Here is a 19,030-nt window from a genome sequence, read left to right as displayed (position 1 = left end):
AGTCTACAGGATTCTGACAAGGCTACTATTAAGGAGACACGCTTGCCTAGCTCCTGAGGTATGTTATGACTAAATAATACTTGTTAACTTTCTGGGGACAGTTTTGGGGCAGGCACAAGAACCAAGATGGGTTCTAGGAGAAAACGGGTGGTCTTTCTCCATTTTATTAAGATCTCAAACTGAAAAGACAGTGCAGTCTTGAAGGGGTTAGCCGAGCATACTGCTTATTTGGAATAAAGGCAACACAAAAGAAAGAAAAATTGAGAATGAGAGAACCAGTGAAGACTGATATAAACTGATGATATCATCAAACCCGTCAATCTTTGGACCCTGAATTCAGCTGTGCTCAGTCATGTCAGATCATAAACTATTTATTTGATCAAACTGTTGAGTTGATTACCATTGCTTCCAGCCAAAAGTGTGTTGATTACTCTGGTGCCCCTGTTTTCCAAACTTGAAACTAGGATTCATATTTTAAAACAGCAATGTTACCTAAAGGGGGTGTTAAGACAAGTATTTTAGATGAAAACGGTTCTTACAACTGTAACAATTACATAGCTGACACTTACTATGTGCCAAGTACCATTTAAAGCACTTTACAAATATCAAGTTATTTAATTCTCACAACTGTATTGTCATAATACTCATTTTATGCATAAGGAAAGTGAGTCTCAGGTTATTCCCAAGGTCACACAGATAATATGTAATTGTTCACAAGGTTCTTCAAGATCAGTCCCAGTTACTGCCTTGGTTCAGGCTGCTGTAACAGAATACCATAGACAGTGTGGCTCAAACAACAAACATTTACTTCTCACACTTCTAGAGAGTAGGAGGTCTAAGATCTAGGTGCCATCAGATTCAGTGTCTGGTAAGGACCCTCTTCCTGGCTTACAGATGGCTGTCTCATTGCTGTGTCCTCATTTGGGGTCGGGGAGGGGAAACAGAAAGAGACAGAGTGAGAGAGACAGATTGCAAAAGCTCTGATCTCTTCTTACAGGGCACTAATCCCATCATGAGGACCCCACCCTCATCTAAACCTAATTACTTTCCAAAGGCCCCACCTCCTAATACCATCATACTGGGGGGTTGGGGTTTCAACGTATGTATTTGGGGGCACATAAACATTCTGTTCATAACAAAAACACCAGTTCTCATCTTCTAGGGTAGCCCAGAGTAGGGGAATGCAGATGTACCAGTATGAATTTCCAAATTTTCTCACACTCTTTTTCATTATATGGGTTGCATATAACTACTGATGCTTCATCATTCCAGAGCTTTGATGACTGGAAGGTAAGTGAACCACATTACAAATAACTCAGAGACATGGAGGAAAAAAGATGGACTCCCAGCTATCTCTCTATCTTCATGGCATTATAGAGAAGATTACTTCTGAAACTGAGAAGCAGATTGTAGAGAAATATACAAATTTGCAGTCTAGTAATGTATGCATCTATTATAGTCTGAAAGTGTCCCGTTTACAAATAAACATATGTCTAAAATGGCCCTATTAGCACTGCCTAAAATGTAGGCCAGATCTTGCAGATATTATAAGTATTCATTATATTAAGCCATAAAACAAAAGATACTTAAGGGACTTTCAATTCCAGAATTAAAAATATTCCACAGGGAAAACTTACATATTTAATGAGAATATATCCAATTTGAAAATGGAAAGCTAGGGTCATATACTGAATAATTCAAAGGGAGGTATTTTGAAGAAGCCTTAATGTAACTTTAGATTGAAATATGGTGATGATGATGATGAAATATCCACCAAAGAAAATAAGAATAAATATTCTTTGACATCATTGCTACCAAGTTATCCCATTTTTGTAAAGTTTTAGAAGATTTCTCTCTTTGTTCAGTCTTGTTTTATCTCTTTTGACAAGGTCATAAAGTAGAAAATGTCTAAATGGACAATAAAATATGTGGGCAAGTAGTAAGTACTACTATTCAGTTTTTTAAGTTTTTTATTGTCATTTTCACTGAAGAAAATTTATCAAAATATTTAGTAATCTTACAAAATAAATATTTTACAAAAAATTAATACAAACCTAAAAAAATAATCACTGGGATTTCAGCTTAGGGAAATAGGTCTAGTTTAACTGGCAAAATGCTATTATTTATTTTTATATTTATGATACATATATAAAAATAGGATGAACTTTTGGATTACTTTTCTCAAATATGCACTAAAAAGGATATCATGGGAAAGCTAAAGGCACATTAGAACTTTGCAGAATGACTTACACAGTGATGGTAAAGTGGGAATATGAAGGAATACAGGAGCCTGAAGTTTGTCATATGCTCTCTGGACAGTATTCTCACGAGGACCAATGAGAAATGTATATGTAGAAGCACATATTATGAGGTCATTGTATATACAAATATATATAATACTGATAATTATTTAATATTTGAACCTAACAACTAGAAAAAAATGTGACAGACACACAGACTGCTACAAAATAGGGGCTAACTGCACTTTTTATTGTTTTTGCTTTTTGGTTGTTTGTTTAGTAAGTATGCAAAGAATAAATAGCAATAAGTCTCCGGCACTTAACTTCACCACTATTCCAGTTTTGGGCTTTGACACATGACACCCAAGAAATTACAGTGCATTACAGGAAGAGGCAAGGGTTCTAAATCTGCCACCATCGTTCACCATGTGTGACCAGAGAGAGGCAATTGGTTTATACAGTTTCAGTTTCATCGACATAAAAAAAAACTAGATTAAATATTCTTTTGTTCTCGTAAGTAATAGATCTACAGTTTGAAATAGTTCTATAAAATAGAAAATATTCGTTTAAGTACGACTGGTTCTAGAGGTGAAAACTTTTTTTGTCTTTCTCTCTCCTATCCCTAAGTTTTCTTTCCTCTCTGTGTTTGCATCATTATGCAATATCATGTGCTATACATCATATTCTTCATGTGACCAGGGGAGGCCACTGTCAGAAGCTCCGGGTTTACATAGTCCTAATAGCTTACGATCCCAGAGGAGGATAAATCTTCTCTCTCCCATGGCCTATGTACCAAATCCCAGCTTAAGCTATGAATTAAGCTGTTGGAGTGGCACAGCCATTCCTGAGTCAGTTACCAGGGTCAGGGATGTATAGTCCTCTAAATCACAAGCCTGTATGGCATGGCTACCCCTATGGCCCGAGCAGAGGCACAATGTGATTTCAGTCCCAAAGAGTCAATGTACTGGAAAAGTGTGTTCCCGAAGAAAACAAGGAACAGGGGAAACTTCCAGAATTATAAGTGAAAATTATTTGTAATTATACCCAACGCACATTAAATAAAGTGTGAAAGTGGAGCAAAGATGTTTTCAGGCACATGAGTCTCTTATCATTTATTTTCTGTATCCTTTTTTTCAAAAAACTATTGGAGGATATATTCCAGATGAAAGAAGGAAAACACTAAGAAAACAAACAAGCATGGGAATGAGAAAATAAGGCTTCCAATAAGAGAGAGGTAAAAGAAACCCTCCAGATGCTGGCAAAAGATATCCCATGGCAAGCTCTGCACAGCTATCCTAGAAAGTTTGCAGAATCAGACAGAAGAGTTATGAAACAAATTGATAAAATACATAATGTATATGAGGAACTTGAGAATAATTTTACAATTCTGTCAGAAACCTTAGCTAAATTAATAAACAATTTGTAGGAAATCAAGAGGAAAAATGAGACAGTTAATACACATTGGAAAAAAAAGTTTTAAAGAAAGGATTTTTTTTCTATTTCTAGGAATTTATCTCAAGGAACAATTAGACAAACGTGCAAAGACATATGTAAAAACTATCCATTACAAAATTGACTATATTAGTAGAAAAGTGAAAATCAGAAAAGTGAAAAGTAGAAAATCAAAAAGATTTTGATTCAACTATATACACTTATGTAGAATTATTACGTACAATGTTCTAAGCACTTCAAAAGCTGTAAGTCATTTAATCCTTATAACATTACGTAATATCATAGCATGCTGCATGGCTTTGCTGTGAAAAATACTGCATAGTCATAATAATGCCAACACTGAGTACTGAGTGAACTGAAACTGGTGATCTAAATACATATAGGCTCATGTAACTAAAATGGAAAGAGGAGGGAAGAGGAAGCAGATATGGGTGAAAGGAATGTAAAAAAAAAAAATCATCTTTCCTTGAAATGTGGAATGATGCCTTAAGCTGAAAAATAAAAAAAGGCAGGCTAATCATGTTGTTGATAAACATGGAGGTAAACTTGTAAAGAAAACTAGGAGACTTAAAAATGGAAGACTTGAAAGTGGTACCTCTGAGGAGTGAGAATTGAGAACAGAAGGGACTAAGAAAGATGTTTTCAATGAGACATCGTGAATGTTTAAACTGTGAATATGTATTACTTTGATTGTATATAAAATATATATGATACACTCCATATATGGTATATTTTCATAAAGATGAAAATTGAAATTTCCATAAATAGAAACATTAAAATGAATAAATAGATGAGTTTGGAGAACAGGGAAAGGGAATTTTCAAAGATAATGTGAAGATTTCAAAAGTTCACTCATGTTAAGGAAACAAGGAATGTTCGTCATGACTTCTCTTTATCTCAGTTACTGCATTGCTCAAAAAACTCTGCTTTTAATTTCTAGGGACAAATACCTCCTAAAAATCTGTAATCATTTTAGTTTATGATTTCATCATGTTAATCCCCCATTTAAATGTGGCCAATTAATATAATTTATTGTATATGAATTTCAAAAAGACTTGATTCAAAATTGGGTGTGTGGGGTGACTCTTTTGAATGGCCAGATAAAGGCAGTCATGGCATGGATGTTATTTGACATTTGCTGATGTCTGGGGTAGATGAAAAAATTTGCACTACAAAGGATTCTATGTATCACTGCATTAAATAGTGTCATTTTAATTAGAACTGTAAAATAGTATTTAAATTCCGCTGTAGTAGAGATTCCAGAGAAAAGCCATTTCATTTTCATAGCCCCTTTAGAATGACATGCTTCTCAGCATGGACATCAAAAAAGTATTTTTGCATAAAGCCATTATGGATACTTTGAGAGGAACTGTTAGAGTTGATGGTGAATCCCCTGATGGAGACCTCTGAATTAAATAATTTGCAAAGGCTTGTCCTTAACTTTTAGGAAGTTGTACCTTATGAGAAATTCAATTGTCTTTATCCCAGACTTAAAGAGGCAGAATAATAGAAGTTCACATAGCCAGGTTGGCCTGCTTTAAAATCACAGCTCTGCCCCTAATTAGCTGTGAGAATTTGGACAAATTGTTAAGCTCTTTGTGCCTCAGTTTCCTCATCTGTAAAATAGGGATTAATATTCTCATGAAGATTAAATGTTAATGTAGGTAAAGCACTTAGAGCAGTGACTTGCTATAAGAACTGCTCCCTCTATCATTGCTTTGGGTGAATACTTGACATAAAAGTGTTCATTGCCCATGATAAGACAGAATAAGTTTGAATACAGCACTACGAATTGCTATTTATATTATCTTCTAGTTCATGTCCTAGTGGGATGTGTGAATAGTTTCAAAAAGCAATAGAGAAGGATGATTAAGTATTACATCGAAATAATAAAGTACTAGCACCAAAAATGTGGATTACTCACAGAAAAAAAAAAAATCATGGTCCCTGTTTGAGTGTGTAAAGAATTGTTAGCTCTATTAATGAAATCTTCACCCAATTTCAGTTCAGTGATTGAAAAAACTGGAAGAGATACTAGAAAGTTAACAGGAGCCACAACATTGTTTAAAAAAAAAAAATTGGCTTCCACAATAGTTACTGTGCCAGCCCAGTGTCAACATGGTGATTGACAAGAAAACAATAGCCACACTCAAGGTTAGCGCAAAGGTGAGCCAACATCAGCTGCAAAGACCACAGCCTGCAGCACCAAGGCTACAGGAAGGTGAGGAGGGAAGGCTGGCATCAGTGGAATGAGAGCAAGACATCATTAGCCGAGATGAGAATGTTTTAGTAACTTGGGGTTGCCAGTAAGAGAAAGGGGGGACATGGAACTGGACTACTGTGTGAATCCAATAAGAAAGTGCGGGCACGGGGGTGGAGGACTTCTGAGCCAGAGGCTGCTTTTAGGGTACTTTTGATATACCCTTGTCTCCTAGCTTTTCCTTTTCCTATTTGGGTCACACTAGGAAATATAAATGATGCAATTATAGAGAAATGTCAGAGATATTAGGTAAATAATTTGTATAAATTACATCCTATCTATACAGCAGCACTCTTTTATCTGGGAATATAAAAATGTATCTGTACTTTGTTTACAGATTTTTGCCTATAAAAGATGACTTTCTCTTTAGCTAAATTTCTGTTCGTATATGTATACTTAAATTTACACATGTTCTGTATTGTCCATGGGACAAAATAATTTTAAAATGCTCATGCCTCTGTGATTTATTTACAATGCACCAGTGGAATCATTAATGACAGAGATGTTAGAGATCATCCATTACCACTGTTGTCAAAATAAAAAAGAAGACACCTTTAGAATAACATTATAAACGTTATGAGAGTGAAATTTTTACATTGGAAATGATTTAGAAAAACAGAGTGGAGGAATGCAATGGACTAAATTTTTGTGCTCCCCCCAGTCCCCCACCACAACCAAAATCCATATGTTGAAATCCTAATACCCAATGTGATGTTATTAAGAGATGGGACCTCCGGGGGGTGACTAGGTCATGAGGGTGAAACCTCATGCATAGGATTAGTGCCCTTATAAAACAGATCGTAAAGAGCTTCCTCACCCCTTCTGCCATGTGAGGACACAGCAGAAAAACGACAGCTTAGGAACCAAGAAGCAGGTTTTCATCAGATGCCAAATCTGCTGGAATCCTGATCTTGGACTTCCCAGCCTACAAAACTGTGAGAAATACATGTTTGCTGTTTATAAACTACTCAGTATAGGGTGTTTGGTTATGGCAGCCCAAATGGACTAAGACAAGGAAAATGGAATTATTTTTTTAAAAAACATAATATCTAATTATGTTTCTAAAAAGTTAGACATGTGTGTGTGTCTGTGTGTATGCATTATGTGTGTTTGTGTGTTCAACGTTGTTGTCAGTCTTAGGAACTCATTATCTTCCATTCATGCTATTTCCCATAACTGATGCTGTATATTCACTGAAAAAGCTGACATTATTGCACAGTCGGCTTGAAATTTTCCATGCACCACAGTGTAAAACCTTAAAGTTAAGCTCTGTTTCCACAGCAACCACAGTTTAGCTCCTCAAGCATAGTTAGACTTTTTTTTTGTGGTCTTAACCTACATGTACCAGTAAGGCTTGCTGATCTTTGATGCGGCATTTATAAGTTTTATTGGTTATATAAGCCTATGCCTGTGGTTTCTTTCCTGCATTTGAAAATCCAATGACAGTTTTACACAGGACTAATTTTTGAGGTACAAATTGGGGGAAAAATAAAAGCATACTGTAAGCAACTGGACATTCAGCTAGTTTTACATTTTATGTAAAACTAATGACTAGTTCTTTCAAATAGATGTGGATTTGACAATTCATCTATAAAAACAGCAAATCTGATCCAAGTGTTTTTTGTTTGTTTGTTTGTTTGTTTTGCGGTACGCGGGCCTCTCGCTCTTGTGGCCTCTCCCGTTGCGGAGCACAGGTTCCGGACGCGCAGGCTCAGCGGCCATGGCTCACAGGCCCAGCCGCTCCGCGGCACATGGGATCTTCCCAGACCATGGCACGAACCCGTGTCCCCTGCATCGGCAGGCGGACTCTCAACCACTGCGCCACCAGGGAAGCCCCCGATCCAAGTTTTAAGAGGCCTCTGCTTTGCACACAAATACACACATGTACCCTCGAGTAATTAGGGTTTCTCCTGTGCTACTGATGCTCTTCCACATGCCTGTCTCATGCATCTACAAGACTAAATGAATTGTGTGTACTGTGGACAATAGCCTTTAATCACTCTTCTCTAACCAGCTAAGTCTCCTGGCTTCCCACTTAATCAACCTGAGTCTATAATACTTATACTTTTTTATAGGGGTACTTCATCTTCTGGAAAAAAATTTCCCAATTGTTTTAATCACAAGAGATTCCCTTACACACACACAGAGAGAGAGAGAGAGGGGAAGGGGGAAACAGGAACAACTGAATTGAACCTTTTGACAGAGTTTTATTATAAGCATGGAAACATTCATGCGGGAGCAGTCAAGAAAATGACTCTCCAATGATTTGGGGGAAAGGCTTTCATAAACTTAAAAAAAGTAACATTAGGTTGTTTACCAAATATCAGACTGCTTGCTTCCTAAAGAATGATACCTTGTTTTGATCTCTATCAGCATATCTTAAAGACACAATTTTCATTTGGATTATGTTCACTGTATGTTCACAAGACTTCATGTTCAGATGTTTTGGTATCAAGTTTGAGAATTATTAGTTACCATTAGATTGCAAAATTTCTTCTCAGTGAGTTTTTTCTTACTTCTATGTTCATGACTACTATTTACTATTTGGAATTGTGTTTTGTGTACACATATTGCTGAGATGGGTTTTGGGACCTGGGGTCCTTTGCTGCTGTGCTTGCACCTGGACAAACTTCTCCTCAAGCAACAAAATACAAAGAAACTATAAGGGACTAAAAAATAACTGTGTCCATGTGCAGTTGGGGCAAATTATGACACCAGATTAAAAAACAAAACAAAACAAAAAAACCTGCCACTTCTGAAGATCTGGGAGCAAAAGCAGGGTACTGCGCATGATCCCTGCACACAGCACCACCAAAGGGGTGGCCAAACCACCTAAGCCACCCTTCCAGCCTGACCCCTGGACACACCCCTACCCTCACCCCATGTAAGGAAACAGCTCTCCCCCCTGCCCCACCTCCAGCGAGCGAGCTAGTGAGCAAGGGAAACTGTTACTTGTTTTCACTCCCCCCTGCTGCAGCAGGGGCCCCAATAAAGCCTTGCTTGAATTTCTTGTCTGGCCTCTTATATTTCTATTGATTAAGGAGGCCAAGAACCTTGGTTGGTAATATTGCCAACACACACACACACACACACACACATTGGATTTTCTCTTGAATCACCCAAAGTAATGGTCAGAGTATGTGAAAACCAATGCTGGGCCAATGCACTAGCCTAAAAGATGAAGGCAAGCATTTCCATCTCAGATGTCCAAATAATCCTGTTCATTGCTTGAATACTTCATTTATTTTTTGCACAAAATAACTGGCCAAAATCATTCAACTGTGCAGTTTGGTAACTCTTCAAAATTATGGTTCATAAATATATATGACTTCTCAGTGATTCTTAGTGCTGCATCCGTTTTTAGCCATTCACAATCATTCACATTACTCAGAGCCAGTACTCAAAATTTTCCATATCCCCTTCTAGCTTTCTAACACTTCTCCTTCAGCATAAAAACTTCCTTTCTATTTTACATGAAAGATGGATGCCATCAGGTGTGTCCATCACCAGCTGCTTCCACCTATTCAGCCTACAAACTTTTGTATACCAATAATTCTTTCCCTCTTGTCTTGGAAGAAACAAACTAGTTATAACTAAAGTATGACACCTCTACTCTGCATGCTATGTTCATTACCCTTTATTGACCTTGGGAATTTTCTCCAGCCATCAGCCATAAGTTATTTTGCTGTATATTGACAGTCTTTTTCTCCACTGCTGGTTTCTTCCCCTCTGCTTATAAATACGCATAAGTGTTTTTGCACTTAAAAATTAAAATATAATAAAATAGAAAGTTAAAGCTTTACCTTTGAGTTTCTCTCCACCTATTATTTCTTCTTTCTTTCACTTCTAAGATGACCAAAAGAATAGTCTAAACTCATCATATTCCTACATCACCTCCTCCCATTTGTCAGTCCACAATGCTTGAACTTTTACTATTACCTCATTATTCCAATAAAACTGCACTAGTTAAGTCTTGCAATAATGCTCTGATTTCTAAATCCAAAGTCATTTTTTATATCCTCTTCGCACTTGACTATAGCTTTCAATAGTGTTATGATCCTTTCTTTAAAATCTATCTCAACCCTTGGAATCCAGAATATCATCATCCCATCCTCACCTGGTTCTCCCCCTAGTTTCTTTGCAATCTCATTCACAAGTCTTTTTTGCCTTACTCTGCCCTACTCTCTCATCAGCCGTTTTTTCTTTCACTATCGATTCTCCTCTTTGCGGATCTCATACATTCTAATGGCTTTGGTTGTCCAGATTTGAACTACTTACCTTCCCTCTCCTCCACCAAACTATATTTTCTAGTTTCATCTTTATTTGTTCAGTGATAACAAGATGCAACCTAAGGGCCAGGATAGAGTACTGGGATTCACAATCAATCCAGTTATATCCACGATTTGTTTCATAAATGGCTCAAAGTTTTATAACTTCTTTGCTCCTAATTATAACTTAAATGTGCCCTCCCATCTCAATCCCCGTACTGATCACCTTGCTTTTGCCCTATGTAGGTCACCTGGAATATTAAATTTGCCTTTTACTTGGACTTTCTACCTCCAATCTTGTTCTCCTCCAATACATTCTTTTTACTTTTCCCAAAGTCATTTTTTCACAAGTGCAAATTACACAGAAAACTTAGTAAATATTTGCTGAAAGAATACAAAAGTGCTCAAAAGATGCACACAAAAAAGAATACAGACCAAGGGAATTTTTCATATTTCAAAGGAAGAGACAAGCATGAGACCCTCTTTGCCAATAGCCAATCTCATTTTTAATAATGTCCCTATGAGTGATTCTATATATGTCTAATCTCCACCCCATATTCCTGTATTTATGGCATCTAACATGTCTTACGTTTAGTTCTTCAGGAGTCAGTTATTTTTTATGCAGGTGGTTTTTGGGGAATGCTCTTAAGATCAACACCTGTAAGAGAAGGAGGGAACTAGGGTAGGCTGGAGACATAAGTTGGACTACAATGAAGTTGTAACAGGCTTCAGACAATTCCACAAGGAGATCTAGAGCTGGGATGGCCATTCTAAATTGTCCTGAATTGAGGCAAGAGAACTGGGTCTTTGTAGCCCTAAATAGACCAGTCATTGGATGTGGGCTGCTTAGTGTGCCCCCACTGAGGGTGCATAACTTCTAGGAAGTAGCTCCTCTTGTCAATGGAAAGCTATGAGCCACCATCATTCATACTACTGGTAGCTGGAGGAATGAGCTGGGTCCCTTACCCTAACGAGGACTGTTCAGTTTTCTGATGGATAACTCACTCTCTTCTTCCCACTGTAAATGCTATCTTTTTAACTTCCTAAACCCCACATGAAACAACAAACTCTCTATAACTTTCACTAACCCCCTCTGGCCACCAGTTAACCCACTCATTCCAGAACACACAGATGACAGAATTATTTCAAAATCACAAGTATAGTTTATCTAAATAACTTTCTTGACTCCTAATGACCTACAGATTAAAACACAGACTTCTGTCTCATCATATCAAAAGTACTCAGGTTTGCCTTTCCTGCCCTATGGCATCTTGGTCCCTGAGCCATAGTTTATCTGGACTTTTTTCATGCCCAAATCAACAATGGCCTTTTTTTTTTCTTTTGTAAGTAAAATCAATTTTATTAATAAAGCTCTTTCCACATGTGCAGAGCAAATAATTAATGAATTCCGAGGAAAAAACCTACATACTGTGAAATTAGAAGTATCCCAGGATGACAAAAAATAAATAACTAATCCCTATTTTGCACACGTTCTTCTCTCTGTTTAGAGCTGCAGAACCCCTCCTTCTTCTTCAAGAGGCACCTTACAACTCTCCCTTTTGTAAAGTCTCTCCAGCAACTTCAGGCAAGATGAAACACAATCTCTTCTGTGTTTTCACGGCTATGTTCATCGACACTATTAGAATATTCAGTGTTGTATTTCCCTAATCTGCTTAAATGGTGCTCTCCCTTCGAATCTTAACCTCTGTAATATCAGTGCTGCCATATTTGCCAACACAGAGTAACTGCCAGATATAAGTTCCTTGAATAAATGAAAGAATAAGTGAATGACATAGTTTTTTCATTCTAGCATATACATTTGAATATCAAGTAAGCAAATATGACTAAGAGATCTGTGTAGGAGTATGTGTCAAACATGCTTTCTCTGTTTTACTTTTGTTTGTATTCTTTTTTTCCCCATCACTCGGAAAGCTGGAGAATCTATTGTTTCCACCTACAATTTCTCCAAATGCTTGAAAAAAACTAAATGTATGAGCAATATTTTTCAAGCAATGATCTAGAAGCAAATCACTATATTGAGACATTAAAAAATTTTTCTAAGATTATGTCTTTTGTGTTATAATCCCTGATTCAGCTATTCCTCCCTATAAATGCTATATACTTATGCTTATTTTTGTTTGATCATTGAATAGCTACTTGGATACCTGTGACTTTCAATATATCTTACAATTATAATGTAAACAATAATAAAATATATTATTCAATATACCTTTTTGAAAGCTTCTTGTAGAAATCAATTATTTAAACAAATATTTTATGATGTTAATGTCTCACACTTTTCCAGTATTCCCTACACTAACACATAATATTCCAACAATTTTCATAGAAAATTATCAGAATTAACCACATCTTTATCTTTGTTCACAGTAGTCATAAGAAGCCCAAGACTCAGCTTTTAACTACCTCTGATCAGAAAGCTCTCTCAGCTCTATTATCAAAAATGTCTACAACTTGACCACTTTTCTAGTTCCATTGTGATAGCACTAAACAATCTTCTTTTTCCAGGATACTAGAAAGGTTTCTTTCTGCTTCCAACCGTGGCCTCAGATCTTCTACCAGATATTTAAAAATTAATAATTGTGACTCTCCATAAGAGCTATATATGTTGTAATGATCTGTAATGTATATGGTGGTAGAACTTCCTTATTTGTTTTCTAGACCAAATTTTGACATCGTCTGGCCACAATCATACACTGAACATCTTTGAGAAACCTTTATCCAAGAAAAAAATTATTGTTGTTCTTATTGTTTTATTTTTAAATGGGAGAAATATATGTGTATTTATAGCACGAGGAGAAGGATCAGCTGGATTTGAAAACATTAAAGGTGTAAGAGGGCTTCCCTGGTGGCGCAGTGGTTGAGAGTCCGCCTGCCGATGCAGGGGACGCGGGTTCGTGCCCCGGTCCGGGAGGATCCCACATACCACGGAGTGGCTGGGCCCCTGAGCCATGGCCGCTGAGCCTGCGCGTCCGGAGCCTGTGCTCCGCAACGGGAGAGGCCACAGCAGTGAGAGGCCCGCGTACCGCAAAAAAAAAAAAGTATAAGAGAGACCAAATAATTGGTTACACACATGTCCAGAGAAATCTGATAGGCTTAAAATCAAGAAAAAGCTAAAGGGTTTACTATTTCAAGAAGGAAACATCTAGAGACATGAGGGAGGAAAATTATGTGTTGAGAATGTGGTTAGACTTTAATATTCCCTAGTTGTAAACTATGTAATAGGATAAATTATTCAAACACTTTAAGTCTCAATATTGTCATTTGTCATTTGTTCAACAAATATTTATTGATCATCTGTCATGTACTGTCACTCTGCTAGGCATTGAAAATAACATGGGAGGAAAGTAGTAAGGATATTTGCACTGATTTATTTTATAATCTTACTGTAATTGGGACAAAAGAATTACAATGAGATTATGTTTAGAGCTAGGGTGGGAGAAGTACAATGTGTTATGGAAGCAAAAGGGTGGGGTATATAACATATGATAGCGGTCAGAACAGCACTCTTGAAAGACCAGCAAGAGAAAAAGAGACTTGAATAAAAGAGTTTGACTTTGGAAAAGATGCATTGTTATGAAGGTAAGTATAGTGCTGCAGACAAACCAAACAGTATATGCAGAGGCCTAGAAGAAGACAGAGTTGGTTAAATACACATTAAATACAATAATTTAAAAAATCATTAGGGCTGCATCACAGTGTGTCAAAGCATAGAACTGGAAAAGATGAAGTTGGAATGGTAGGCAGAAGCTAGATTAAAAGACTATGTCAGTCAGTACTTAAAAATTGATGTGCATAGAAATCATCTGGGATCTTGTTAAAACCTAAATTCTGAGTCAGTAGTTTTGGAGTGGGGCCCTAATATCTAAGAAGTTTACAAGTAATGCTAACACTGCTGGTCCATCTGCTGGCCCACGTTGAGCATCAAGAATTTAAATCAAGTTCAGGGGTTTGAATCTTATATCTATTCCCATGAAGACTCATTAATAAGTTTAAATAGGAAAGTAACTTGATCAAATTAATCTTTGATTTTTTTTTATAAGGTCCTTCTCATGCCTTATGAAGACTGGATTAGAAAGTGAAAGGTCTGCAGGTAGGGAGACATATTAAGAGGCAATTATAATATTCTAAATTATACAAGTATCTGAGAGATGATTGTAAACTTGGAAAGTCACAGTGGGGATAACAAGATAAATTTAGTAGCTAGAATCAAGAGAAAACAGTAATAAATTGAATGCACGTAGAGAGGAAGGGAAGCATTAAGTATGATGCCCAATTTTATGGTTAGAGCAAATGCACGGAGACTGATGATAATAATGATGTTTGTAATAAACAGCTAAATGTATTCAATATTTATTACATGCTATGCACTAATATTTATGCTTTTAAATTACTTAACTCACAAAAACCCATGAGCAAGGTTCTACTGTATTTCCATTTTACAGATGAGGAAACTGAAGCATGGGTTAAGAAATTCAGAATTAGTAGAGTGCATGGCACAAGACAAATTTTCAGAAAATGGCTATTATTATAATTATTCAAATGAATCTGGAGTTGGAAAAGGAAATGATTGAATGAAATCTTTCCTGACAACGCCTATTTTCTTGATATGATGGGAGGCAGAGTCACTCTCTAATACAGAGAAATAAAGGTTGGGTGTGGAATACATGATAGTGATGAAACAATCAACAAAGTGAAAACATAATCTATTGAATGGGAGAAAATACTTGCAAACTCTATATCTGATAAAGAGTTAACGTGCAAAATATATAAGAAATTCCTACAACTCAATAATGTTTTAAACCCCAATTAAAAAATGAGAAAGGACTTGCATAGATATTTCTCCAAAGAAGACATACAAATGGCCAAATGGTATATAAAAAGACACTTAACATCACTAATCAATAGAGAAATTCAAAACCAAAATGAGATACTACTTCGTACTTGTTAGAATGGATAGCTTTAAAAGTTGATGATTTCCACGATTCAAGCATTCAAGCCTTCCTTATTTGCTTTGTGCTCATTTAGTTCACAGACTGAGTTCAGTAGAGAAAGTATTTTTCTGTTAGTGTACAAGAAGAAAGCCTGATAATCCCTTCAATTTGAAGAGAAAGCTCCCATGAAATGAAATTTAATATTTTGAATTATTTTACTTTACATGTTTCTGACAACTATTGGATATATTTAATTACTGGGCAACACAGTGAAACTGGAAGGATTAGTTCCTTCAAACCAGTTTCTAATTTATCTTATATCTCATTTTAATGTTTTCATATTTTATAACAAAAGAAACCAGGATGCAAATGTGTGTCATATGCTTATTTCCCATTCAGAAATACAATTTCATATTATTACCGACTTTCAATTGAGCTCATCATTTTTCCCTCGACAAAGTGATGGGAAAAAGTCCTTCTTGAAATTTACAGTTGAATCCACAAAAGGTATTGAGTTTCCTAGTGTGATATGACAGGCAAATTATTAAATAAGAGAAATATGTAGCTCTTTTGACGGTGCATTAAATATATGCTTAATTCTCTTCATTTTTCTGCTTTATTTGATATTATTTATTGATATACACTTTTTCCTCTACTGTTCTCCATAAAATGTAAATCTCCTTCATTATAAAGCAAGTATTCTTGCCTTCTTGCAGAGAGCATCTTCTTTTGTATCATAAGCTTATATACCCTGTAAAAGTAAAGAGCAACTACTTTTACATATATGAAAGGAAATAAACAACATGGATAACTGTTTCACACTTTAATCAACTGGTAGTTATAACTGTGATTTCTTTTTTTTTTCAACATCTTTTTTGGAGTGTAATTGCTTTACAATGTTATGTTAGTTTCCGCTGTATAACAAAGTGAATCAGCTATACGTATACCTACCTATATCCCCATATCCACTCCCTCTTGCGTCTCCCTCCCACCCTCCCTATCCCACCCCTCTAGGTGGTCACAAAACACCGAGCTGATCTCCCTGTACTATGCGGCTGCTTCCCACTAGCTATGTATTTTACATTTGGCAGTGTATATAAGTCAAGGTTACTCTCTCACTTCGTCCCAGCTTACCCTTTCCCCCTCCCTGTGTCCTCAAGTCCATTATCTACGTCTGTCTTTATTCCTTTCCTGCCCCTAGGATCATTGGAACCATTTTTTATTTTAGATTCCATATATATGTGTTAGCGTATGGCATTTGTTTTTCTCTTTCTGACTTACTTCATTCTGTATGACAGACTCTAGGTCCATCCACCTCACTACAAATAAAACAATTTTGTTTCTTTTTGGGCTGAGTAATATTCCATTGTATATATGTGCCACATCTTCTTTTTCCATTCATCTGTTGATGGACACTTAGGTTGCTTCCATATCCTGGCTATGGTAAATAGTGCTGCAATGAATACTGTGGTACATGACTCTTTTTGAATTATGGATTTCTCAGGGTATATGCCCAGTAGTGGGATTGCTGGGTCATATGGTAGTTCTATTTTTAGTTTTTTAAGGAACCTCCATACTCTTCTCCCTAGTGGCTGTATCAATTTACATTCCCACTAACAGTGCAAGAGGGTTCCCTTTTCTCTACACCCTCTCCAGCATTTGTTGTTTGTAGATTTTTTGATAATGGCCATTCAAACTGCTGTGAGGTGATACCTCATTGTAGTTTTGATTTGCATTTCTCTAGTGATTAGTGATGTTGAGCATCTTTTCATGTGTGTGTTGGCAATCTGTACTGGAGAAATGTTGATTTAGGTCTTTTGCCCATTTTTGGATTGGGTGGTTTGTTTTTTTGATATTGAGCTGCATGAGCTGCTTGTATATTTTGGAGATTAATCCTTTGTCAGTTGCTTCGTTTGCAAATATTTTCTCCCATTCATAGGGTTGTCTTTTCATCTTGTTTATAGTTTCCTTTGCTGTGCAAAAGCTTTGAAGTTTCATTAGGTCCGATTTGTTTATTTTTGTTTTTATTTCCATTTCTCTAGGAGGAGGGTCAAAAAGGATCCTGCTGTGATTTATGTCATAGAGTGTTCTGCCTATGTTTTCCTCTAAGAGTTTCATAGTGTCTGGCCTTATATTTAGGTCGTTAATCCATTTTGAGTTTATTTTTACGTATGGTGATAGGGAGTGTTCTAATTTCATTCTTTTACATGTACCTGTCCAGTTTTCCCAGCATCACTTTTTGAAGAGGCTGTCTTTTCTCCACTGTATTCTCTTGGCTCCTTTATCAAAGATAAGGTCACCATATGTGCATGGGTTTATCTCTCGGATTTCTATCCTGTTCCATTGATCTATATTTCTGTTTTTGTGCCACTACCCTATTGTCTTGATTACTGCAGTTTTGTAATATAGTTTGAAGTCAGGGAGCCTGATAACTCCAGCTCCGTTTTTCTTTCTCAAGACTGATTTGGCTATTCGGGGTCTTTTGTGTTTCCATACAAACTGTGAAATTTTTTGTTCTACTTCTGTGAAAAATGCTATTGGTAGTTTGATAGGGATTGCATTGAATCTGTAGATTGCTTTGGGTAGTAGAGTCATTTTCATAATATTGATTCTTCCAATCCAAGAGCATGGTATATCTCTCCATCTGTTTGTATCACCTTTAATTTCTTTTATCAGTGTCTTACAGTTTTCTGCATACAGGTTTTTCTCTCCTTAGCTAGGTTTATTCCTAGGTATTTTATTCTTTTTGTTGCAATGATAAATGGGAGTGTTTCCTTAATTTCTCTTTCAGATTTTTCATCGTTAGCATATAGGGATGCAAGAGATTTCTGTGCATTAATTTTGCATCCTGCTACTCTGCCAAATTCATTGATTAGCTCTAGCAGTTTTCTGGTAGTATCTTCAGGGTTCTCTAGGTATAGTATCATGTCATCTGCAAACAGTGACAGCTTTACTTCTTATCTTCCTGTTTGGATTCCTTTTATTTCTTTTCCTCCTCTGAGTGCTGTAGCTAAAACTTGGGGAGCTAAAACTATGTTGAATAATAGTGGTGAGAGTGGGCAACCTAGTCTTGCTCCTGATCTTAGTGGAAATGGTTTCAGTTTTTCACCATTGAGAACGATGTTGGCTGTGAGTTTGTCATATATGGCCTTTATTATGTTGAGGTAAGTTCCCTCTATGCCTCCTTTCTGGAGAGTTTTTATTATAAATGGGTGTTGAATTTTGTTGAAAGCTTTTTCTGCATCTATTGAGATAATCATATGGGTTTTCTCCTTCAATTTGTTAATATGGTGTATCACATTGATTGATTTGCATACATTGAAGAATCCTTGCATCCCTGGGATAAACGCCACTTGATCATGGTTGTATGATCCTTTTAATGTGCTGTTGGATTCTGTTTCCTAGTATTTTGTTTAGGATTTTTGCATCTGAGTTCATCAGTGATATCTGCCTGTAGTTTTCTTTTTTTGTGACATCCTTGTCTGGTTTTGGTATCAGGGTGATGGTGGCCTCGTAGAATGCGTCTGGGAGTGTTCCTTCCTCTGCTATATTTTGGAAGAGTTTGGGAAGGATAGGTGTTAGCTCATCTCTAAATGTTTGATAGAATTCACCTGTGCAGCCATCTGGTCCTGGGCTTTTGTTTGTTGCAAGACTTTTAATCACAGTTTCAATTTCAGTGCTTGTGATTGGTCTGTTTATATTTTCTGTTTCTTCCTGATTCAGTCTCAGAAGGTTGTCCTTTTCTATGAAATTGTGTATTTCTTCAAGTTGTCCATTTTATTGGCATATAGTTGCCTGTAGTAATCCCTCATGATTCTTTGTATTTCTGCAGTGTCAGTTGTTACTTCTCCTTTTTCA

Source organism: Neophocaena asiaeorientalis, unplaced genomic scaffold, assembly GCF_003031525.2.
Source record: "Neophocaena asiaeorientalis asiaeorientalis breed wild unplaced genomic scaffold, Neophocaena_asiaeorientalis_V1.1 scaffold134, whole genome shotgun sequence".
Classification (NCBI taxonomy): domain Eukaryota; kingdom Metazoa; phylum Chordata; class Mammalia; order Artiodactyla; family Phocoenidae; genus Neophocaena; species Neophocaena asiaeorientalis.
The sequence above is the reverse complement of the archived record's forward strand: the minus strand, read 5'-3'. Positions refer to the sequence as shown.